The 26648-nt window shown below is 42.6% G+C and overlaps 1 protein-coding gene across 2 annotated transcripts in view; it reads right to left on the bottom strand.

Annotated features, from left to right (window-relative positions):
- Positions 1-26648, bottom strand: part of NINJ2 (ninjurin 2) — an 85079-nt gene that overhangs the window by 16288 nt on the left and 42143 nt on the right. The gene's annotated exons all lie outside the window — the stretch shown is intronic.

Here is a 26648-nt window from a genome sequence, read left to right as displayed (position 1 = left end):
GTAGACACACAATGTACCGTATTGGCCTGAATATAAGCTGCCCTTTCCCCCCAAATTCTGACTGTGAAAAGTTAAAGTATGGCTTAAATTAGGGACCTTACCAAAACTGGCTTTTACAATATCACTGCTGAAAGAGACATACGGTAAAATGGAATGGGTGTCAATGTCTGTGGAATTTTAAGGGAGCGGCTTATATTCAGGCCAATATGGTACATTGTCTTTTTATTGTCTTTTTTTCTTTTTCCCCCTTGAATTTTAAAGATGCGGCTTATATTCGGGAGCGGCTTATATTCAGGCTAATACGGCACATAATGGTCAGATGAATCATTATCACCCCCATATTGTTGATTGGGAATAACAAGTAGAAATGGGTAGGTGATGATGATGATGATGATGATGATGATTTGTGGACAAGCCCCAAATGATGTCATTGCCAGTGGGGCTGCTTGAGGATTTCATTCAGATTTCACTTTTAAGTGAAGCAGCCTGATTTGCAGTTCCTGGACTAATGTGTGGATTGGAGCACCATTGCCTTTTGGTTTTCATCCATCTCTGAATTTTGCAATTCAATTCCCAGCTCAAAAAATAACAAAAAACAAAATGCATATAAAATGTGCGTTTTTGTTTTAGGATGGTATGAAAGTACATAATTTAGGCTAAAATGCATATCAAGTGTATTTTATAGTAAAAATGAGTAAAATAGGTGCACATTTTGTGGGAAAACACAGTAAAAATAAGAATTTTAATGTGAATGATTTTACAAAGATTCTCAGATTGATACAGAAATAGGATGAAATGAATGAATATGTGTGAAACTGGCATTCACTTATAAATGAAAATGTGTGAAACTGATATCAGCTTGAACACTGATTGATATTGATTGATGCTTAGCAATGCTGAGAGGTGGCATTAAGAAATATTTTTTTTCTTTGCTTGATGAAGCCCCATTTTCTTGATGTTAAAGTAACTTCAAATGAACATGAGCCTAAAAACTGCTTTGCAGAAGCTCTTGCGACTTGCTAATGCAGTTTCCTATACAGTAGCTCCCAGGGGAAACCCTTTCCAAGATGAGAAGTGTCATGTGTACAAGGAGGATTACTTAGAATAATTATTTTAAAAACCAGGACACAGAAGCTCTATATATTTGACTCACTCCTATTTAGCAACCACAGCGGATTCCTCGCCAACAGTGCTTAAGGTAGGAAAAGAAATCAAATTAGAAAGACCCTGAAATTAAAAGTAGGTTAGCAGGAAGCGGAGGGGGAGGCATGTATTAAAAATTGAAGAGAAGTAGGGAAGCACAGGAATAAGTGCATAATTATTCTTACAAATATAAAAGTGTAAAGGTAACTAGTTTCCCAGGATTGCATGCCTTATGCCCCAAAATACTAAGAGCCAAGTCTAAGAAACATAAATGGCCTTTACATCTGAGGTTCAAGTAGTTCCCGTCTTACCCACAGTTATGGTCCCAATTTGAAGAGCTTTTCTGTGAAATTTAGGTCCAAGATCAATGTTTCATCCAGAACAAAAGAGTAATGGATTTGTGCAGAAGAGAGCAGAAATTTTGGGGTAGGTCCTTTTCTCATGCTGAGAGGACCCTGTGATGATCTAGTGACTACCTGTGACTATTATGACGTCCTAGCATGTCATCTTGAGAACTACTTAAGAATATTTATTTTTAAAACCAGTTCTTTCAAAAGAAGGAAGTAGCTTGAAAGCTACAATTTATCTATGGAAGTTGCTTGGCATGTTTTGACCACAACTTTTACCAAAATTACCAAAAAGGGCTGCTGCTGTTTCCATTGCCTCTGAATGTTGTCTGCCTCTAAATGTAAGTTGCTGGGGCCCACAAGCGGGGAGAATGCTATTGCATTCAGGCTCCGCTTGCAAGCATCCCAGGAGAAGAAGAGTTTGGATTTGATATCCCGCTTTATCACTACCCTAAGGAGTCTCAAAGCGGCTAACTATCTCCTTTCCCTTCCTCCCCCACAACAAACACTCTGTGAGGTGAGTGGGGCTGAGAGACTTCAGAGAAGTGTGACTAGTCCAAGGTCACCCAGCAGCTGCATGTGGAGGAGCGGAGACGCGAGCCCAGTTCACCAGATTACAAGTCCACCACTCTTAACCACTACACCACACTGGGACTTGCCTTAGCTGCAGGGGGTTGGACTTGGGGTTCCCTTCCAACCCTACAATTCAATGGCCTCAGAAGGTGGCAGGCTTTCATTCGTGGGAGGTTTTTCAACAGAGGTTGGATGGCAACCTGTCATGGATTCTTCAGCCATGATTCCTGCATTACGGGGGTTTGGATCAGATGACCTCTTGGGGTCTCTTCCATCTCTATGATTTTATGGTTGGCCACTGTGAGAACAGGGTACTGGACTAGATGGGATTTTGGCCTGTTGAAACATGGCCTTTCTTATGCATTATGATGGTATCTTTATCAGGGGGAAATGAAGATACACGTAGCTTTTGGAGAAGGATGTTGCCTTTATGGCCTGTTTGTGGGATTCCCATACAGACATCTGATATGCCTCTTTGTTTTATTCAGATTTTTTTGGGGGGGATGTTTTACATTCAATCCCTATAGTTACAGAAAAATAGACAATTTTTTAATGCCTTTTGCAAAAGTGGAACATTTCCTTGCTTGCAAAGATGTGACATAGAAATTATGGGCAGTTTGCCTAAAGATCTGTCATTCTGGTGGGCCCTTAATTGCTGCATTTTTGGCCACTGAGGCAAGATATGTCACACTTTTAATTATATCTTTGGTTTGGACTACAGAAAATGTAATCAACACTGCAGCCCCCTCACAAAGTTGCCAAACAATAATAGCTAGGGACCTGTATGAACCTGTTTTGCCTTTATTTTGTACTGTGAATATCTACTCCTGAAAATCCTCATAAACTTCAACTATTTCTAAGGTTGTTTTTTAAGAGCACACACACACACACACCAGTTGGTCGAATGAAATATATCCCTTTTACCTCTTTGGTGGGCAAATGTGAAAGTGAGAATATCTCCAGCAAAAGGCATGGGCTTGCCCTGGAATGTACCTGTTGTCAAGCAGAGAGATATATGTTTCTTACACAACTGGAAAATCAAGATATACCCAGTGTATAAACTCTTGACCCATTCTGAAATGAGTGATGCTTTTCATGGCACTTGCACCATAGAAACCTTAATGCAATGCTCCCTGAACCGTTTCTCAAGTTGCTGCCTGTCCACGTGATCTGCCTGACAGGGAGATCAGCAAGAGGAATTATGTGAGGCAGGAGAATGGAACAATCTATGGGCAGTCTTTTTCTGCAAGCAGCTGATATATTTTTTTTAAGTCCGCATTCAGACCAGCCCTACAATTAGACAGAGTGCAGTGGCCCCCTCAGGCAGCGGTTGCTGGAGGTCGCAGCAAGTTGCTGGGGGAAGAAAACTGAGTGTACTACATAGCCTGACCTGCTAAGTTTGCTTGTCATCCTTCTGTATGTGGAATGTGTGTACATGTGACGCATCATGCAGTACAAATGCGGGCCCCCACTTATGCGTGGTCGACTCGCATGTGATCACGTATACGTATGGCACCATGAAATAAATAAATAAACAGAACCATACCAGGAAATGGCGGGAGAGAGCGAGAGAGTCTGTGGGGCTTGCAAGAAGACACCCCCACCCAGAGCCCAAAGAGGGCGTCCCTGAGGGCGGAGGAAGCCCCAAAGAGATTGGAGACTCAGCGGGGCTTTGTTTGGGCTGCTCAGCCTCCCTGCCTAACAGCTGATGCATGGGGTAGCGCAGCAGCAAAAGCATTCCTGCACGTCCTCCAGAATAACTCAGGAAGAGCAGATCCAGAACATACTTCTACCATTGGGAGCACAGCAAGGAGTGTGCAATGGAGTCCAAGTTTGCTTTAAACTGGTGGGCTTTAATCATAGTAGGGTCAGCCTCTAACACCACCTGAAACATGAGACCTTAAGAACATAGGAAGAATCCTGTTGGATCAGGCCAAAGGTCCATCTAGTAAGTTCCTGTTCTCATAGGGGCCAATCAGATGCCGGTGGGAAGCCCCAAAGCAGGACCTGAGTGCAATTGGGCTCTCCCCACTTGTGACTCCCAGCAACCGACATTCAGCAGCATGCAGCTTCCAACAGCAGAAGCAGAACATGGCTAGCAGCCATTGATAGCCTCCTCCTCCAAAATTTACCTAACCCTCTTTTAAAGCCATCCAAGTTTGTGGCCACCACTGCCTCTTGTGGCAGTGAGTTCCACAGTTTACCTATGCACTGTGTGAAGAAGTACTTTCTTTTGTCTGTCCTTAATCTTCCAATATTCAGCTTCGTTGGATGTCCTGGATTCTAGTGTTATGCCAAGAGAAAAACTTTTCTCCGTCCACTTTTTATGCACCATGCGTAATTTTATATTCTTCCACCATGTCACTAACCTGCCTTTTCTGTCTTCAATATGCCCTTTTCCGTAAGCCTGTCTCACTTTTTCTCACTTCTCACTCTTCTATCTTTGCCTTCTCTGTATTGTTCTCTTCCCCTTTCCATTATTCTATTGTATTCTTATTTCTAAAAGCAAACATATGGGCTAACCAGCAGGTGGTGCTGGGTGGTAAATCTACACTGAGCTTGCTCTCTGCCTGCCCCCCCCCCCCCCGCCCTGAGTAATCTTTCCTAGTGCATTAATCATCTGCTCTCCATCCTTGTCGGCCTAATGCACCGGCAGATTTCCAGTGCATTATGGATTAGATGTGATAACGCCTAAAAGGGGTCATATGTTATCAGGATAATATATCCCACTCCTTCAAGAAACCACAAAAGTGCATTTGTGTAATTCAGAGGCAACCTGTATTATTATTAGGACTTGAAAGGATGGAGGTTAAGAGTTCAGAAACCAACAAAAAATGTTCATTTATATTTCCAGACACTTAATGCAACTTATTTAGAGCAAAGGACCGCAGCTTTATCAAGGACTGAGAGCTACCCTGCCCATATAAATACATACACTAACGAGGGCTCTTGGATGTGATCATTCTGTACTGCATTAAAACCTATATTAGGATCCTAGCAGCGCTAGAAAAGAAGAAACACAGGAAAACCAAGCCATGAAGAACATACCAGGAGCTTGAGGATACATCTTGAGGCAACAATTATCAAATTACATGCTGGATTGGGGCACATTAATGTGCTGGGAGAGGAGCTGGCATGTGCTTTGAAAAATTAAGCCACCATCTTGGATGTCTCCACCACTCCACGTCCCTTGGAGCAACTGAGGGCAGATGCAGCACTGATACAAAAAACCAGCCTTTTTTCGTGTGGCGGCTCCCCCACTTTTGTGCGACAGCACCCACCTGTCTATTGCCACCAGACAGGTGCCTTCATTATACTGTACTCTTTTTGCTACCTTCAAAACCTCCCCACATTTTTTGTTTAAGCAAGCCTACTAAGATATATAAAACATTGACACGTGTTTTAATCTGTTTTTAGTTTAGCACTGATTTTAATTGTTATCATTTGACTGTTTGAGTCTTTTGAACGGTCTTTACTGATAACCTGATTGTTTTGTTGCTTTTGTAAATCACTTTTAGGTTGTTTTTTAAAATAATCAGACAGTATATGAATTTCATGAAATAAATAAATAAATCTTTTTCCTTCACCCGAGTTCTGATACAGGAAGGCATAAAGCATTTGTGTAATTCAGAGGCAACCTGTATTATTAGTAGGACTTGAAAGGATGGTGCAGTGAGGGTGGCAGCGTGGAAATCAGAGGTGCAGTCCAGAGAGGATTTTTGGCCTGGGGAGTGTCCCAAGAGCTAGATAAAGAAGTCTGGAGGGCTGTAGTTATATACAGTGGTACCTCGGGTTAATTACTTAATTCGTTCTGGAGGTCCGTTCTTAACCTGAAACTGTTCTTAACCTGAAGCACCACTTTAGCTAATGGGGCCTCCTACTGCTGCCGTGCCGCCGGAGCACGATTTCTGTTCTCATCCTGAAGCAAAGTTCTTAACCCGAGGTACTATTTCTGGGTTAGCGGAATCTGTAACTGGAAGCGTATGTAACCTGAAGCGTATGTAACCCGAGGTACCACTGTACAGCACAAAGTATTGCAAAAATGCCATGAATCTCCAGCATTCTCTCCTCCAAATGAAACCGGCCCTTGGGTCTTATTGATGCTCAAGGAAGTGAGGAGTATCAATTTTGGTTGATTATATGTATTGTGAGCTGCTTTTGAGGAGCATTGTTTGTGGGGAAGTGGCATATAAATTCTAAGCGAATCTAGAAAGTGTGAGGGCTTGTCATCTGCCCAACTATTATTTGGAAATCTAGCCAAAGTTAAGCACTTTGGCGTTGGGATAGCAGTCTGCTTAAATTTCATTTCCACTGAAATGCATGGGACTTTTAAAAAGTTATTTCTATATCTAACTGATCAGGCAGTTGAAACATCTTTTTTCATCTTCTTCAGTTGAGCCAAAATGGACTTACGTGCCTGCATTACGGAAAGTAACACACAAAGGTGAATTACATTAGGGGAAATAGATTTGCAAAAAAATGTATATATTAGGCGAAACTGCAAACAAACATGCATATTTGGAGAAATGTGCATTAAAATGCTGGTGAATTTTCATGAGGACTTCAAAATAAAATTGTGAGCTGATGTGGAAATGTGGAGAACTGTACTTAAAACTGGGACAATGAGAAACTGAGAGAAAGTAGATAGATTTCTCCATCCCTATACACCACTCTGTCCTCCAACAGAAGGACACAGCCAGGGGGTTCAGAAAAAACCCTACTTCCCCACACCAAACCGGGGCAGTAAGTCACTTCATTCATTGATCCAGCACAGCAGCTGTCTCTAGGGTTTCACACTGGAGACATTTCGAGCCTCATCTGGAGATGTCATGAATTGAACCTGAGACCTTCTACATACAAATGACATGACTACCATTGAACAAGGGTTGGGCTCTATTCCCAGAGTGCCTCTGTTCACCACAAGGAAAGGGAAGAACTACTTCCTCTCTAGAAAGTAGGGCAGAGAGAAATTGGGGCTCTCCTAGGATGACTTTGTATAACATGACTCTTCTAGTAGAGAATGTAGGCCCTGAGCATAAAATGCACGTGTCAGGCATAAGCAAACTCGGCCCTCCAGATGTTTTGGGACTACAACTCCCATCATCCCAGACCACTGGTCCTGTTAGCTAGGGATGATGGGAGTTGTAGTCCCAAAACATCTGGAGGGCCAAGTTTGCCTATGCCTGGCATATGTGAACAGTGCAGTGGAAAGACACTGACTTCTGAAAAGCACTCAGCACAATTCACCCCACAGGAATGCAATCTCTGAGCGTGATTCAGAGCCGTTACAGGAAAGCAATGCTGCATTGCAATGCTGATCCTCTCCACTTCCTTCACAATGGAAGTCCAGTGTTCTGATGTGCAAATGTATGAAATTAAGGCATGGTTTACTTCTACAGGAGGGATGTGCTTATGTCTGAGTATCAATTCTGGATCTGCCTGAATCACTTAGCAAAGGGGAGGAGAGTCCAATTTGGACAGTGAAAGGAACAATAGGGGAGGGGTGCTGAACCTTCTCCCACCTGTGGCTTACCTCTCTGCAGTATCAGTTTCTCTCTTATCACATCTGCATCATACACTTAAAGCACATTTAAAGTTCACGGCCAAGTTTGGCCACCACTGATTTAAAGCATGAACAAAGCAGAGTTGGGTTTAAGCAAATGGACCCGCTGTCACTACATCTAGTTTGGACCTGAAAGTCAAACAACCAGTCTGGCGAGTCACTCTGGGTGTTGCCAGAAGATGAAAGGAAATTGTTAAGGAAACTGCCTATCAGGAGTAAGTAACTGGTTGTGTGGTTGGCACCAAGCAACACATGGAGCCTGGGAAATGTGGGTGGGTGGTGCTTTTTCTTTTCTGGTTTTGTTTTACCTTCCCAAAACCAAAGAGCACTGACTGAGCGCTGCTTAGGAAGTAGGTCAAGAGGAAATCGTTTCTCACTTCATATTCGTATCATTATTATTTTACATGAGCAAAGCAGTGTACTCTCCATCATTGCGGAGTGGAAACCGAAGACTGCTGCTTCTTGGAAGGAAGTTTTGAAAAACAATGTGCACAGTCAAATATTGCCTCCAAGATGACATCTGCAAGCGATCTCCACTTTCAATTCCCCATTGCAAGTTTCCCCGGTAGTTAATTGAACAATTCAGCGGGGGGGGGGGGGGGAATCTACTGCATGATGCACTTATTCCTACTACAGTGAAAGCCAAACTTTGTCATGCTCCTAGGATGCAGACCAATAACTGCCCTTTGCCAGTGGTGCTGGAGGAGTTACTGGAAACTCTTAAGGGCATTATCCATATGGAGCTGCAGTTTGCATCTGTTACTTTTCACTGAAACCAACAGCCCATTCCCATTGCCAAAATCCTTCATAGTGTGGACTGCTGGAAAGTACCCAGATCTTTGATTCACATTCCAGCAACATTTTTTTCTCCGAACACTGAAAAAAATCATGAGGGGAAAAGTTAGTTTTTGCATGTGATCACCTTGGCAATGGAAAATGGTTGCATTTCTTTCCCCCCCCCCCTTTTTTTTTAAAAAAAGACTAAAATGATTTGAGTTGTAGCTGTTTAAGAAGAAGATCTAATTTACTTAAGGTTGTAATTTGGAATATCTCTATCCGGAAAGACAATGATTTTTACACATGTGAAACTGGAGCAAACAACCCTCAAAGTGAAGTCTAGTTTCAGTAGCAGTAGCTCTTTCACCTTCAACTTAAATGGATTATAGATGTAAGTGAAAAACTTGGGGTTCTCCACATGTTGTTGGACTGACACCCATAGTGTCTATTGATTGGCCATGCTGGCTGAGACTGATGGATGTCCAGCAACATCTGGAGGCTGAGAGGTTCCACATCCTTGTCCTGCATCTTATACAAATATACATACATAGTGTTATGAGGGGTTTTTTTTGGGGGGGGGGAAGTAGGCTGCATGCTGAGACCTATCTTTAGCAAAACAGCATATATGCTTAAAATTTAATATATCAGGTCTGGTGTATATACAGAATTCTGTTGCTAAGTCTATCATTTCCATGTAGGGAGCTGATCTATGCATGCAAATTTGGATCACCTCCTTTCATGGAAGTGAATGGAGATCCGTACAGACACAAGAACTCTATGTGCATCACAGAGCATGGGTACTCCCATGCACTCTTACTGTGAGACAATTAAGTTCCATTGCACTCACAGGGCCTTACTACCCAGGCAGTGGCTTTGAACCAAAGCTCCATATCTATTCCGAGTCTGACCAACAGAACTCTGCCTCAGCTTCCCATTGATTTCAGCACTGTGGGGCAGCGCTCTCTCTCTCTCTCTCTCTCTCTCTGTGTGTGTGTGTGTGTGTGTGTGTGTGTTTGTAATTTGGAAGAGGTAAGGCTATGTGAGTTGGCTAAAGGCTGAAGGCCTCTCTGAGGACCTGATGTGATTATAGGGCAGATCTGCTGCCTTCTAAGAGTGCCTGCTGACTGTTTGCATCCACTTACACTCTGTTTCTATATTTGTAAATGAAGCAAGCATTGCAAAAACAGTGCAAGTCTTCAGTGCTCTCTCATCTAAAGGAGGCCAAGCCTGGGAAGCGCTGCCCGAGGAATTTGTCACCACTCGAGGAAGTGGGAAAGCAAGCAAGCAACAGAGTGAATCAATTAACTGTTATGATCATGCTGTCTAAAAACATGGATTCTGAAATATACTCAGAGTATATTTCATGCTCTTTATTGCAGGTTGTAAAACAGTGATTGAATTGCCCCCCAAAGCTCAGGCTTTTATATACATTATTTACACAATGAGTCCCGTCTGATTGGCTGATTCTGCTTCCCTCCTGGAGCCTGATTGGTCTTTTCCTGCAGGCCAATCAGTTGTTGCATTCTAGGATCCTACTTGTCTATTGTTCTAGGATCCAAGCTTAGTACATAACAGATTCGTTGACCATCCCGCTAAAGTGCTTCCTCCTGCCATGTACAATGCATTCAGCTTCTCCTTGTTTTTCCCACAACATCCTTAACAGTCTTCACCAAGGACCGATTTAACATGATTTGAATGTTTTAACAGCAAAGAAAGAGAAATGCCAACATTATTGCTGTCTCATTTTAATACACACATAGTCTAATGTTGCATGCTGCCCTGAACAGGATGTTCTAAAGCTCATAACCTTAATTCTCTCTTATATAACTTTAATCAACAGACAGACAGGTCACTGGAAGCATGAACTGGTCAAGTCAGAGATATGGACGAATACTGCAAAAGTATGAATACAATGAAGCATGAGACTTTGTTTACTTCGCCTCTCATCATTCAAGCAACACTTTATTTCAAAGATGCATTTTGTACTCAGAAATGCTTAGAAAAATAAGGCCAACTCTGTGTTCCATGGAACTGAAATTCAAACAACACCAATGCCCACACAGCTTTCCTTTTGACCCAGATTTCCCCATCCCCAGGCAGCCCCTCTTATATGAGATCAGTTGAATAGTGAGAATACAACATTTCGATTTTAGATTTTAATGCTTCCTACTGCAATATGCACCACCATCATAATGATAATATGCATGCCATAAAAACACAAGTTTTTTGGACCAATTCCAGAAACTATCTAAACCAAACAGAGGGACAGAAAGAAGGGGCAGAGTACATATCTGGTGAAATGGTGACTATTCCTGAATTGTGAAGGGATTATCCTAGGAAAGGAGTAGCAACAGCTGAAGGGTAGCAAGGAGAGGAAAAAAGATGCAATTAAACAGAATTGGCAAAGAAACAACATACAGAAACTCCTGGCCTGTTAAGCCTGGGGTATATGTCATTTCTTTTCAGACAATAAAGTAACTTTGTTTTAGCAAAAAAAATGGAAGAGAGGTTTAATTCAGTTTGCATTTAAAGGTGAACTGACCTAATTTGCGCTTTCCAAAATAAATACAGAAGATGAAACACAATCATCCTTTGAAATTCACACTTCTCCAAATTTTGAAATGCAATTTCCAGGCAAGTAATATTTACCAAAAAAATATATGCTAGGGTATATATTAGTGAAAACTGCATGCTTCCTACTGCAATATATTATGGGGAATTGGTTTGCAAAAATGTGTCTATTAGGCAAAAATGCCCAGAGAAATTTGCATTAAAATACTGGTGAATTTTCATAAAGATTTAAAAAAATGACAAAACGTTTATGAAGAATTGAGCATAAGACTGGAAAAATGAGAAACTGAAAGAAACTAAGATTGACAGGTTCCCTCATCCCTAGTACCGCAGGCACCATGCATGACTATTTCTTCATCCCTGGCGTTTGCTTATCTCTCAGTCATAACTGTCGCAATCTTTGCAACTGGTAGTCGTGTGTTCATTTCAACAGTATTGTTGCCACACTGTTATTTCCTTGACCTGCTAAAACATGTGGCTGGTTTCTACTCAGAAGCATCAACGGAAGTATAGTGTCCAGATCAAGGGAAGTAATAGTACCACCCTATTCTGCCTTGGTCAGAACACACCAGGGGTCTGCACCCAGTACTGGACGCCACAGTTTACGTAGGATATTGAAAAGCTGGAACATGTGCAGAGGAGGGCAACCAAGATGAAAAAGACTCTGGAAATGAAGCTTTATGAGGAACTGTTTAGCCTAGAGAAGAGAAAAGACTGAGAGGTGATATGATCAGGGCTTTTTTCCCCAGCTGGAACTCAGTTCCGGCAGCTCTCAGGTGGACGCCATTGTCATTCTAAGAGAACAAGTGAGGTGTTCATGGTGAGTTCCGGCACCTCTTTTTCTAGAAAAATAGCAGTGGATATGATAGCCATTTTCAAATACCCGAAAGGCTATCCCAGGGAAGATGACGCAAGCTGGTTTTCTGCTGCTCCAGAAAGTAGGAACTGAACCAATGGATGGAAATTACAAAAAAGAACTGACTAAACATTAAGAAGAACTTTCTGATGGTAAAAGCTGCTTGACAGTGGAATGGTCTGCCTCAGAAGGTGGTGGACTCTCCTTCACTGGAGATCTTTAAATAGAGGATGAATGGTCATCTGTCAAGGAGTCTTTCAGGGAGTTGGACTAGATGACCCTTGGGGTCCCTTCCAACACTATAATTCTGTGATCATGGGTAATATATGATTATTAATGAGATACCAGCCATATGATGAGAAAAGGGATGAACATTGTCAAAAGAGATGTCTCACCAAAAAAATGAGGACACTGATTTGCATGAAGGTAGTTTATGCAAATTTAGAAAGAATTAGTATAATTTAAATAAATAAAAAAGTACATCTCACTCTAACAGTGTGAGCAAGTAACCTGAGTGCTTTCTCTGTCGGCTGTCCAGGTTTCTCACTGTTAATTGATAACTTGAAGGCCCAATTACAGTGGTACCTCGGGATAAGAACTTAATTTGTTCTGGAGGTCTATTCTTAACCTGAAACTGTTCTTAACCTGAGATACCACTTTAGCTAATGGTGCCTCCTGCCGCCACGCAATTTCTGTTCTCATCCTGAAGCAAAGTTCTTAACCCGAGGTACTATTTCTGGGTTAGCGGAGTCTGTAACCTGAAGCGTCTGTAACCCGAGGTGTCACTGTACTCTCCCTTCTTAGGGTTCTTTATATTTCAATTTGACATTCCTTAAAACAGAAGACATTTTCAAAACTGCACTGTCCTCTGATAGTCTTTCAAAATAGAGGGTCATATTCTGTAAAGTAGGGACCATGATCATGCTACATGAGAATAATATATATGGAGACATGACCATATAGCTGGGTAGGTGAGTGCCAATCCCACTCTCTCTGACCTGGTCACAGTTAGCTTTTGGCCCACTTTTCTCAGCCTTGCCCCATGTTTCTTTAAATCAGCCTTAAATCACTAGGAGAACAGCATGCTGGACCAGGTGAGCTTTTGGTCTGATCCATCAAGGCTTATGAGATTTTGTGGGCAGCAATCTGCATCATCGCCAAATGCATAAGCTTATGAACACATTCAACTTTCCATCACACAGTCTAGGGAGTGTCCTTATATCATTACTGTCCAGTACAATATCTATATATAGATATATATATAATCAAGAAGCAAGGGGGAAACTTTGTTTACCTTAATACATTAAACTATTATTATTAACAAGATGACTTTTATTAATAATAACAATAAACCTCCACCATTCTAGATTCCTACAGAGATAAGGTACCCTGCCAGTCAGGAGGATATCTGTTTATTTAGCAGGATCTTTCCTGATCTTTTCCTCTGCCCTTGAACTTGGCAACATGCAGCCTTGTTTTTATAGGAACTCCTCAGGAAGGTTAAAACTATTAAAATGTATTCTGCAAGGGCCTTGCCTCAGATCACTCCAGCTGCTTTCAAACTATGAGCTGTCATAACAATTGGCATTTCCTACACCATTGTGTCCACTTGCCTGCTCGTGACTGTTCCAAAATTAACAAAATAATCTCCATCCCTACAACACGCACGCCTAATGCCCTGAATGCCAGCTTTACAAGATCTTGCAATACTTTCCAGTGTATTTCACTGCGGATCTGAAATGTCTACTGTTCAGAGCCTACCTTGCTGCCAAGAGTAGCTTCCCACCTGGAGAAAATAAGCAGCTTCAGGGAAAAGGGATTTATTTTCCAGGAAGGAAGCATGGAGGGGATTATCTCCCACTCCTTGCATGCCATGGCCTTGAACCTGTTTCCCACTCACTCTCACATGGCTTTTTAAAAATAATAATTTTAAAAGCAAAGACAAACATGAAATTGCACTCAATGTAGTAGTGAAGATAGCCCAGGTTACAGAATTTCTGCAAAGTGCACAGTGCCTTGGATCCTCCCCAGTCTCCCTTTCATTTCACATCCCTGCCTGTCACAATGACAAGCCTTTTGCTTGTATAAAATGCTCTCAGGTCAAAACTGAGCACGCCGCTTCTCTCTGGCTCAACAGCAACACCATCATGTGTCTTTCCCTCCCTCTATATCCTTTCTACATTGATGGCTGCTGGAGCAACACCTTTCCCTGCAGCTGGCCAGAACAGTGAAGTCAGCTGCTTCTACCGGAGCCAGAACACTCCTTGTTTATACATTGTGAAAATGAGCCTGGAGGAAGAGCTTTAAAGTGACCCATTCAAATGAAAGCTCTCCCCACCCAAAGCGTAAATACCTGAGCTCACCACGAAGCTGGCCCAGTTCCTAGAGTTTCAAAAAATCCACTCTGTCAAGTAAAATCGCTACTGGCAAGGAGAAAGCAGTGCCCAAAAGACCACTAAGTCTTGGAGATCTGACTAGCCATTGGAGGGATATGTTGGATGGAATTAATTTGTACTAAGACAAGATCTGAAAGGGCTTGGTTCTGGCATATAAGAAAAAGAAAGGCGCAAGGGACAAATGCTTCTTTTTGGCATGACCAGAGTTCCTTTCAACTCACTGATCAGGTTCACACATAAGACAAAGCCATGGTTTATAAACCATGATTTAATTTAGTAAAGCAAGGTTTAATTTGATCATCCAAACTTGGCCTAGTGTCTTGACTATGGTTTCTTAACCATGAAAAAGCCACACTCCTAAACCATTGTTTGCTGCTTGTTTATAAACCTTGGTTTATATAAAGCATGGCTTAGCACTATGTGCAAACCAAGCCATTAAAAAAGAAATCTATTATCATGCTGGGGAAATATTTCCAACAGAACCATTTTTCTCCAGGTTCTTACAAACATTAACCTTTTTTTTTATCCTCTTGAACCACCATATTCCATACAAAACAGGCTGTGGAGGATCTGTTCTTTTGCCAGCACTCAAAACAGATTAATTTGAGAAGACCTGTATAAACCCCATTAGTTCTTTAAGTGAGCAGGGAATCAGAAATTTAATTTTTTTCTTAAAGGCCTAAATCCTCAAAACATTTCACTTGGAATCCCAAGTAGTTTCTGTTTGGATGAGCATGCTTAATCCCCCTGAAGCCTGGCCTTCTAGTCTCAAACAGTACCACCCCACGGCCAGCAATTTCATGCTGGTGGAGAAATCCTGCCATGGGCAAATGCTTCCTCACTTTAACTTTGATAGAATGGGCTGTTCTCTCCACTTGTGATTCGCAGCAATTAGGGTGGGGTACAAATAATAAAATTATTATTAAAAACAGAGGCAGAGAGTAATGCAGGAAACTGATGGTATGTTGACAATTAATTGTGGCCTTCAATCTCATTGATTTAAATGGGCCTCAAAGTGCACTTAACCTTCTACAGATTGCAGCTACCTATGTGGACGTTATTTTCACCACTTTAGTTACGTGCTGAGGATAACATCCCCATAATGCAATCAGCAGAAAGTTAAGCATGCTTTAGTGCCTATTCATATTCGTGGAGCTGAAGGGCACAGCTCCCTCTCTTATCCCTTCTGCGACTTTTGCTGCGTGTGGATCAAGCTGTCTTGTTTGCTATTTGGACTAACCTTTTAAAATATTGCTAAATAGGCCAGGGATCCTCGTGGCTCGTACCTTCTCTCAGAGAGGCCCCAAAGCCAATGAGAAAAGAACCAGCACAGGATAATGATGTATAGTGGTGGTGTGGTGTTTTTTTTTAAAGATAAAGATTAAAAAGATAAACAAACCAGGGCGGGCTGGAGAGGGGGGTGTTTGTGTGCTGCCCCCGATGTGTGTGTTTATTTTGTCTGTGTCAGCTGACCTTGTTTTTCTGAGCTGCCCCTTCATTCATGGTCTCTCTGCAGCTGTGCTGACTCATAGGCTTTCAACAGAAAAATGGTGCCACTCAATGCAAAGGACCCAGGCATCACCAGCTCCCATTACAGCCGTTACATAGTGATGTCTCTTCTTCAGCTGCACAGTATCATGCTCTCCTTCTCAATGCCAGCTGAGTGGTGGAGCAGTGGTTCAACTGTTGGCCTGGGAGACCAGAATTCAAATCCTGCTTGGGCCAAGAAACACAAGGCTGGCCCAATACTAGATTAGTTTCTGCTATACACCAGTGGCAGGGAAGCTCAGGGTTCAAATGTGGCCCTCCACGTCTCTCTATGAGGGTTCTTCCCAGGCCAAATCCCTCCTCACACCTCACCCTCTCTCCCCACACCTTCCTTATTTCACACTCTTATTGTGTTGCCTGGCAGGAATGTGTTGCTGAACTGTGATTAAATCCTCTTGCTTGCCAGAATAGAGAGAAGGGTGTGTGCAGAGAACCCTCTGGCTTTTGTGTTGTGTTTTGTGAAGGCAGCTCTGTTTAGGGAAGCTTTTAATATCTGAAGGACTATTGTATTGTAGTATTTTGTTGGAAGCCGCCTAGAGTGGCTGGGGAAACCCAGCCAGATGGGCAGGGTAGAAATAATAAATTGTTGCTGTTGCTGTTGTTGAAATATAGCTGTACAAAAAGTAAGTGTTGCATCTGTTGCCCCGCCCATTTCCCCCTCTAGCCCCACCCACCGACAGAATGTGGTCCCTGGAAGGCTGTCCTCAGGAGTCTCCATGCCTGCCACAAATGTTTCCTTTAGGAAGTCCCACTGAACTCCATGGGACTTACTTCTGAGGAAAAACACACAAGCTTGTGCTGAGAATTGGTTTGCTCTTCTGCTGCTTATGGAGACATAGGTAATGAAGAAGTTGTTCCTCCCGCCCCACAAGAATGCAGTCATGATGGAGCCTGTTGTCACAAGATTCCTCAGCCTGATTGTCACCCTGGAGGCTAAATTAATCCCTAGAATAAATCTATTAGCTTCGGTGGGAGTTACATAATGGGTGGCTTTAACTCCTGATGGTAAGCAACCTGCTTTATTCAAATTTCAAGACAACTCAACAAACAAATTTACTCAAATTTCAAACCAACCAGCCCCTGGCAGTACAAAAGGTGCTTGATTCAAATTTCAAAGACACCAAGAAACAGACATTTTGAGATCTGTCCTGCACATTGTACAGAGACGGTTGCTTATGCATGGGTTAGAACTGAAATCTGGCCTCAGGATTTTGGAAACTGTACTGGAAGGCCAAACAAGAGACCTCTTTACTTTTAAAAAAAAAATTATTTCGTTTTCACGAATAAGAAAAGTCCCAAAGAAAACCAGAATGCCACTAGGGACTTCTGTGGTCCCGGTCCCAGTCCCCCCCCCCTCATCAAACAATACAGAACTTTATCTTCTCCTGCAAATATAACATTACTCTGTTTAGACTCTGACATACAAAAAGTATTTCAGATTAAAGAGCAGCAGCCTCAAACTCAAGCTGTGCAAAGGACCATACAGAAAAGAGACTGCATTATCTATGCAATAAGCAGAATTACTGTCTTCATTGCCCTGGTCAGGGGAAACCGATGGGCTGCCTGGATAGGTAGAGTCCTTCTGAAACCTGAGAGGACATACCGGTAATCACCCTGGAAAGCTTTCAGTTTTCCAGGCCTCAAATACCTCACCACTGGGGGCAGCAAAGCACAGATTTGGAGGCTCCAGTGGGGAAGAGAAGATAAATGTGAACTGTGTGCTTCACAACTGAAGTATTAAACAGGACCATCAAAAAAGGAGGGCCATAAATTCATGATCTGAAGTTACTTAGCTGTACCACTGCCTAGAATAGAAGTGAGAAATCTGGCTCTCCAGATGTTGTTGGAATCCATCTCCCATCAGTTGCAGCCAACATTGTCAACAGTGAGGAGCAATGGGAGCTGTAGTTGAACAATATTTTGAGGCCCGACCTATACGGTCCTGATAGCATATTGTAACACTCTTGGTGGATCATGTCCATGGCTGTATTAACTCTATACCAAAGAGAAGCCAAAGAATGCATCAGAGCTGAGCAGCAATGAGTAATAATTACATTGACGGCCTTATTTCTTATTCCAAACTTCACATTAAATTATAGCTTCTACAATACAGTTTGGTATGCATGAGAGGGGCAGACCTATTTATATTTATTATTCACAGCTATAAGGGAAAATGCTGCATATGTTAGCAAATCATTACTTTCCATCATGCCTGCAGGTGGTGGTAAATAAATTTATAGCATAATTTCTAATCTTTGTTGGGCTTTTGAAAAACCATCCTGGCTTTGCACTTCAAAATCTTACTTAGGGGGTCTTTCTATGAAACTTTCAACATGGTATCAGAAGTTTAGTTTTAAATGGTTTTATCTTTTGGTTATGGCTCTAGGCACCACAGCCTTCTACAAAGGTTGTCAACAGCATTCCATGTTGCAACTCCATTACTTTCCTCAGTAACAGAGCAACCACTTTGTCGGCAAAAGGTCCTAAATTCAATCCCCAGCATCTATAGATAGGGCTAAGGAAGCTCCTGCCAATCAGTGTAGACAATACTGAGATACAGTGGTACCTCGGGTTACATACGCTTCAGGTTACAGACTCCGCTAACCAGAAATAGTACCTTGGGTTAAGAACTTTGCTTCAGGATGAGAACAGAAATCACGCAGCAGCGGCGCAGCAGCAGCAGGCCCCATTAGCTAAAGTGGTGCTTCAGGTTAAGAACAGTTTCAGGTTAAGAATGGACCTCCGGAATGAATTAAGTATGTAACCAGAGGTACCACTGTAGATGGTCTGCTGCAGTAAAAGGCAGTTTCTTGCATTCCTACTCTATGTCTGTGCACACACCTATCTTTTTTAAAAGAAAAAAACATTTCAGCATGTCCAATTTCTTGCACAAAGCATGCTACAGTTGATTTACAACCAGAAGACTAGCCATTCAAGTTCCCAACAATGTGTTTCACAATTTATTTCCCTAGCCAATGACTGGCTGATGTGGAAGTATGTTGACAATGACTGCATGATGCAGTTAAGCAGTGACAGATAATTGCTCAGCAGCAGTACCATTAGCAAAATATAGCTCAATCAAAATGTCTGTATTCACTGCTGGTAGCCCACCAAGAGCATCCAAACAAAGACTTAATATACTAAATTGCCCAAGTTCATTATTCTATCTAATCAAGCACTTGGAACAGCTTAATAAGCAATTGGCTCTAACTTAACAATGTCGAAGCTGAAGCCTTTTACAATTCTGAAGCATAGTTAAGAGAGTTTCCCACACCCTCCCATCATTGGCCTCAACTGATGGAAAGTTCAGCCTGATTAACGTAAGTAATAATCAGGTGTTGATGGTGACACCATCATCTTTAGAGTGGAGATATCAAACAAACAAGAGTAGCACTGGCTGCTTAAAAAAGCAGCAGCAGCAGATAACTAAACCAGAGGCAAATACCAGAATGTTAGAGTTAGGGGCTGAAGAGAGAAACAATACCCTGAAACAATACAGAAACTGAAACACAGTTATCCTTTGAAAGTCACACTTCTCCAAATTTTGCAATGCAGTTCTCCAACCAGATAATGTCTACCAAAATGTGTGTAAAAAGGAAAACTGCATGAGAATGTACATATTAATTTAAAAAAATATTAAAAGCATTATATTAGGCACATTTTTGCATGCAAATTTCCCTGTCAGGAGAAATGCACACTAAATTGCTGATGAATTAACGCGAGGACTTATTTGCTTTTACGTGCAAAGGGATGCACAAATCTGGAGAACTGAATTTAAGATTGGAAAAATAAGCTGAGAGAAAATGTAACTGACAGATTTGCCTCTCATTGCACTGGGCACTGGCTCACTCCCTTGGCGAACAGAGGGTGAGGCTGGGCAGGGCAGTAGAGTGGCTACTTTACAGTCTTTTATCTGAAGTAGTCCTGTATCTGAAAGGCTGTCTGCTCCAAGTCTGGTTTAAAGATATAGACCCATAAGAAGGGAGGGCAGCAAGGAATCAGGAGCATGGAAGTAGTCCACTTGCACAGCAGACTGGGCAGGCACACAGCTCATCTGGTCACTGTCTCCACCATAGTGAGATGTACAGTATTGTGTTTCTATTTCAGTGGTTCTCAGTGGGTGTGGGGAGCCACACTGGTGTGGCAGGAGTTGTGACGGAAGATTCAAGGACAGTCTCAGAATCATGTAAACGTTTCATTGTGTTGATGAGGAGATAAGAGTTTGTCTCGAATTAGACCCAATATAAAGACCTGGCAAAAGCAAGCTGACACCTCTCAGTGAGTTTGTATACATACTTAAGGTACCTATGTAAGAGGCTCATTTATAATCATAAGTTGGGAATGAGTCATGTTCTTATGTAGCTGCATTGTTTTATATTTTCTGGATGTCCCATGATCATATAATAAAGCAGTTGTGTTCTATGTTATAAATCAAACACTGCTAGGAGTTGTTTCTTTTTGTTTTCCAGAGTATTTCTTATCAAGAAAAGGTTTAGTGTGGAGTGACTCGAGAGCAAAATTTTATCCTGAAAGTGTGACCCAGAGAAAAAAGTTTGAGAACCACTGTTCCATGTAAATTACAGTGACTATTTACAAATTTCCATCTATATAAATTAGCACAAGCAACTTTTCTGCAAATCTGTGTCCTATTTCTAATGATGCATTTCCTCATATCTGGCAATGGCTAAGTGGCCATCCTAGGGCTAGTGCAGAGCACAGTGGTGGCACATTCTGGATGGTGGCAAACTAGATGTTATGGAGCAGATAGAGGGGCAGGAAACAACATGGTACCATGGCAGTTCCGCATCTGCTTTCGTGTCTAATTCTACCTGCAGGTAAGCTCTGGATTAAGTATCTCTCAACTCATACTCTTGGCTCATACACGATACCTCTCTATTTCTCTCTCTCTATATGCTCCAGTTGCTCCATGCAGAGTGACTATCTATAGGTTCCCTTTCTCCAATATGCAGAAAAATGCACCCCAGGGTAGTTATGATGAACGAGCAAAGGACAATTTAGAGGATAGGGGAGAAATATCACAGTTCAATTATAGAACAAAGATCAAGTTAGTGGCAACTTACAAAAAAATCCCTTCTGTGCATATTTTCATGCCTCAAGCTCTCTAGCATCACAATGTTAGGCTATTTGTGGAACACTTTCTAGCTCAGAGTATAGTCACAGCACTGTGCGAGTTGCAGAACAGACATAACTTTTGCTCCACATCTTAAATCACCATTATATTGGCAATATTATCTGGCCCTGGCTACAGAGTTTGGACAAGTTTCAGATACCACCTGGATATGTTCCCTTCCACTTCTTTCTCCCCTTTCCTTCTGTACTTACAGGTTATACAGATGACCTTTAGCTGTTGAAGTGCCCTCAACTGCACGGAACCTTTTGCAGAATATCCTTCAATCCTCCAGTGCAGAGGTGATAGGAGAACAACCCTTGCTGCCGAGTTATATGTGCTTATATGTTAAGTATACTTCTTTTACAAAATAATTAGGACAGATATAGTATTTAATTTAAAAAATAAAAATGGAAGTCTTTTTAAGGGCTAGACAAGGATCGTGCACTGGAATGTTGCCCTAGGACACACTGAACCTCTAAAATCGTAGGCAAGGCACAGGAGGTGGAAACATTCTGGTGGTGGTTAGTGATAACACAGCCATGACCCAATAGGCACCTACACCCACTACAAAAATACATTCTGTAGAGCACTTGCATTGGCAGTGGAGGTAGCAGTGGCGGATCTTGGGCTCTCAAATTTCAGTAGCACTCAGAGTGATGTTAAAATTCAGCGCGCGCACACACACACACACACACACACACACTTCACACGCTGCCTTCTACACCATTGTTGTGGCAACCCCAGCAGCTTGGCACCCAGTGCAACCACACCAGTCACACTACCCTAAAACCGCCTCTGGAAGTGGTACGCAGTGCTTTTTCTTCTAGAAAAATAGGTGATGTAAGGGACGCAGGTGGCGCTGTGGGTAAAACCTCAGCGCCTAGGGCTTGCCGATCTCATTGTCGGTGGTTCGAATCCCTGCGGCGGGGTGAGCTCCCGTCGTTCGGTCCCAGCTCCTGCCCACCTAGCAGTTCGAAAGCACCCCTAAGTGCAGATACCACTTTCTAGCGGGAAGGTAAACGGCGTTTCCGTGTGCTGCGCTAGTGCTAGCTCGCCAGAGCAGCTTTGTCACGCTGGCCACGTGACCCGGAAGTGTCTCCGGACAGCGCTGGCCCCCGGCCTCTTAAGTGAGATGGGTGCACAACCCTAGAGTTGGACACAACTGGCCCGTACGGGCAGGGGTACCTTTACCTTTACCTTTTTACTCACCATGAAGTTCTTACAATAAGTGTCATACTTTTTAACAACAAAAAGAGGTGCCAGTACTGCGTACCCTTGAGTATCCCCTGAAGAGAGGGTGGGGGGAAAGCACGGGTGGTACCTATGGGAAGAAGTGGAATATTATGAAGATGTCTGGATTCTTTAGAACAGCAATGACCATTCACCCTAATTTGATAACTGAGTGTTTATGTGTCTTCCGTTAATCACACTTTTCAGTGCTTTCCCACTGTCACACTTTCCTAAAAACAGAAAGTCCATTTTTTTTGCACTAGCACAACAGGGTGCTTTTATTCATTCTAACTACACACTTAAATTTCAAGCTGATTGGAATCTCCTGCTAGATAAGCAGTCCCAAAGTCCCCTTCCCTACTTGTCCAGTGCTAGAGGCCCAGTTCAAATCCTTCCACCCGAGATTGCTTTTAAAAAGGTAACAGGAGATCTGATCATGGGCCTCCCAGGCCACGTGCTCTTTGACCCTAAAAGGCCTTGCTTAAGTCTAACAGCAGTGGGGCAGGGCTTCATCAGTCAGCAACCTCAGATGGTCACATTTCTAGGAAAACCACTAAAAGAGAGCAAAGGGCTCTGTTGCACTAGAAAGCATGCATTAGTTGACCATTTCCGCACATGCCAACAAATGTGCTTTCAAGGTAAAGATTTTGTAACCACTCAGAAACCACTTTTAAAGTCACAGAAGCAGAAAAATGGAAGTCTCTTTCTTTGGTTACCAAACCAAACCCACTTTCTTGTCAGTGCCATGAAGGAAACAATATGTGTGTGTGTGTGTGTGTGTGTGTGTGTGTGTGTATCTGTTCAGTGCTTTCATCTTTTACTCTCTCTATGTATCTGCAGCCCTTTACATTCTGAATAAAGCCATGTGACAACAGGCCATGTGCATATTCTGCATCTAAATTTAGCAGCAAGAAGAACTGGATTCTATGACTTCTATAAATTATGCTAATTATGCTAATCTGCCTGCAATTTGATTATTTTACATAGTCTATTGGTTAGCCATGAGGCATGGCAAAAACTATGCAAGACAATCAAGACTGGGCCACAGCTATTGGAAAATCCCACAAGCCATCCTGACCTCTGAGGTTGACACTGCAATCCTATATAAAGCCTACTCAGAAGTAAGCCCCATTGAATTTTGTGGGATTTACTTCTTAGTAAGCAGCCTTAACCAAATACAGGCGGCAACTATTTTGTGCGGGGATTCTGTTCTTGGCCCCTGTGTGTGTCAACACAGCACACACAAGCCCACCCTGTTACAACTCCACTCTGCCCTCTTCCGGGTCTAAAATGATCTGTGCAGCAGCGGTCATGCATTAACTGGACATGCGCAAAATAGTTACCACCTGTACTCACTTTTAAGCTGACTTTCACAGCCTTTAGGGACTAGAAACATGCAGAAATTTGCAGGATGCTGAATTCTGAGCCTAGTACCAATTCTGAACCTAGTTCCAAGCCTGCCTTTTCTTTGAAACAAGAGTGATGAACCTGAATCCCCACCTGATGTCACTCCAACTCCCATCAGTACCAGCCAGCTTGGCCAGCAGCCAGGGATGATGACAGCTCCAAACCAATAGCATTTGGTAGGCCCCATGTTCCCCATTCCCACTTTAAATCATAATGCCAATTACAAGCTAATTACAAGGCGAATTACAAGTTAAGATTCGGCTCTTGTGCATTACAAAATAGTGCACAAGTGTGTGCATTCACAGAGAACATGTGGTGGTGTCTCAGTTTCAGCTGAAACCGTACTTCAGAGAGTTAAGTGGAAGTTAACAAAGTGTCTTGCTACAGAAACTCTTCTTCCATGCTCAGGGTCAGCTCTAGACAACATACTGCTGAAGGCAGAGCAGCAAATGACAACCACCCCCTCCACTAATCAAGGTGCACACAGTACCCAAGGCCAACTAAAAAATTTTTGCCTTTTCATAATCATCTGTCTGAAGCGGAAACCTCCCTCTGCCTAATAGTAGAGCCAGCCCTGCCCATCATCGGCATATCCTGCTATCTCTTGACACGCAAAGGAAGCTATTATCGTGGCTTGATTCTATGCAGTGTCTTGGCTCATATGTGTACAACACTGGCAAAGAGTCACCACCATGTGGGGCAGTGGGGTCCAAGGAAAGATGAGCAAGTTTGATGGCACTTGTTCTGTTGGACCGATGCACAAAGGCAGAACATCTATCATCGCATTGTAGGATGAGTCAAAGGGTGTCCTTTGATAAATAACTAAAAACGAATGCACAAATTTCCAGCCAGAAATTACAATCATACCCATCTGGATTCTTGCAAATAATACAATAGTTTCTAAACAGTTTGTGAAAACAGCTTTCAGCTGTTGTGCTCCTACAAACTAGTTGCTAAGCTTTTATTCAATAGAAGGCAACGTTACTCACTTTGTGACCAGAAAAAGACGCTGCTTATTGACGAACAGGCTCACACACAACTACATAGGAAAATGAAAGCAACCACAAGATCAAACTAACAGGTGGAGTCTTAGCTCCAAGCAATATTTAACTCTACAATCACCAGTTACTACACAAGTTGTTATTTCCTAGAAGGTACTTCCAGTATGTCAAAATAGGGTACTTAAATCATAAATGTACACTTCCTAGTTCCTGAAACTGATTAGTTCAATTTTCACATCAGGGACACAGTAAGATAAAAGCAAAATGATGAACAGCAGGGCAGCACTGAGAATGCTGCCAAAGGCATCATGGCTTAAAAAGGGAAAGTGGACTACAAACACATTACTTACTTACTTACTTACTTACTTACTTACTTACTTAAATAAATAAATAAATAAATGCACAAACAAAAGCACTCTATTTGTTTCACACAAGCTAAAACAACAACAACCAAAACGGAACAATAAAAGGAAGAAACATCCATGGTTGGTTTCATTTCTGCTTTGGCCATGGAGAGGAACAAATGCTTCTAATTAATGTCATTTCAAATTTCAGACAGACGCTAGAGGTTTTGGTGTGATTGCATTTATGTCAGGTAACTGGCATCCATTGTAAACTTGATCAATAAATGTCATTTGTAGTAGCAGTAGAAGTAGTAGTAGTAGTACAATTTATATTCAGCCTTTCTGCACCACTGAGCCTCTTCGGCTTGCGGATCAGAAGGTTGGCGGTTTGAATCCCCGCGATGGGGTGAGCACCCATTGCTCTGTCCCAGCTTCTGTCAACCTAGCAGTTCAAAAGCACACTAGTGCAGGTAGATAAATAGGTACCGCTGCGGTGGGAAGGTAAACAGCATTTCCATGCGCTCTCGTTTCCGTCACAATGTTCCGTTGCGCCAGAAGCAGTTTAGTCCTGCTGGCCAAATGACCCGGAAAGCTGTCAGTGGACAAATGCTGGCTCCTTTGGCCTGAAGCGAGATGAGTGCCGCAACCCCATAGTTGCCTTTGACTGGACTTAACCATCCAGGGGTCCTTTACCTTTTTACCTTTACCTAGTAGTACAATTTATATTCAGCCTTTCTGCACTTTCACTCTTCTGCAGGTGACTTACAGCATGCAAATAGCTTAAAAATGAAATCACATAAAAATTATGCTATGGATTGGTGAACATACAATAAGGAGAAGTGGCAGCAGGGCTAAGAAACTCTAGGGGTTGGCAGTGGACCCCTTGAAGGGGTGTGGGCCTTGGCAGGTGCCCGATAACACCAGCTCCTGATGCTGGCCCTTCTAAGTGCAAAAAGCAAAGGTGTTTCTCTGTCCTTAGTTGGGTTAAAGGGAGAGCTGAAAGGTGCTTACTTCAAGCTCTGCTTTCAGCAGGGGTTGGCTGCACTACTGAGTTCCATATGACATCAAACATGAGTTCCATCATGTTTGATGTTAGGTATAGGGAAGGTGGGTGTGGTTTGAGTAAATGGCCTTGCAGGCCAAACTGGAGCCCATGCTGGCCCTAATTACAACTGTGGGTCAAGTGTTCCCCACTCCTGGGTTAAACAGAACAAATGGAAAGGCAGATCATTTCATTCATTCATTCATTCATTTGTTTTTGTTTTTACAAAGCTGTCTTTATATTTTCCCCACATTACATCAGGGCTGAGGGAATGACTGGCTTGACTGGCCTGTGGGCCAGATCCGGACTACCAGACTTCTCCATCCAGCTTGCCAGGCCTCTCCTGTTAAGCCACACCCATGCAAGTTCTCTGTCTGGCCAGCTCACTGTTTATTTCTTTCCAAATACTGGGAAAAGCGGAGTCCTTTCTCAGAACCCGGTGATAGAAAGCAGGGAGTTGGTGATCCAGTAAGAACAGTTTGCAGCGTTTCCTCTCTGTACACTGAGAGGCAGGAGCTTCTCAGTGCACAGAGATGCAATTCAGTGAGAGAATAAGAGTGAGAAGGCGGAGGAGAAATAGAGGACAGGAAACAGTCTTTATTAAGTGTGTGTGTCAAGTGTGTCTGTGTGCTAAGTGTGTGTGTGCCTTTGTTAAGTGTGTGCATATGCTGAGCCCCACCCACTTTTAGTCCAGACCAACCCACTCTTGGAATGCAGCC

Source organism: Podarcis pityusensis (genome assembly GCF_964106645.2).
Source record: "Podarcis pityusensis genome assembly, chromosome: 10".
In the NCBI taxonomy this organism is placed as follows: domain Eukaryota; kingdom Metazoa; phylum Chordata; class Lepidosauria; order Squamata; family Lacertidae; genus Podarcis; species Podarcis pityusensis.
The sequence above is the reverse complement of the archived record's forward strand: the minus strand, read 5'-3'. Positions and strand labels throughout refer to the sequence as shown.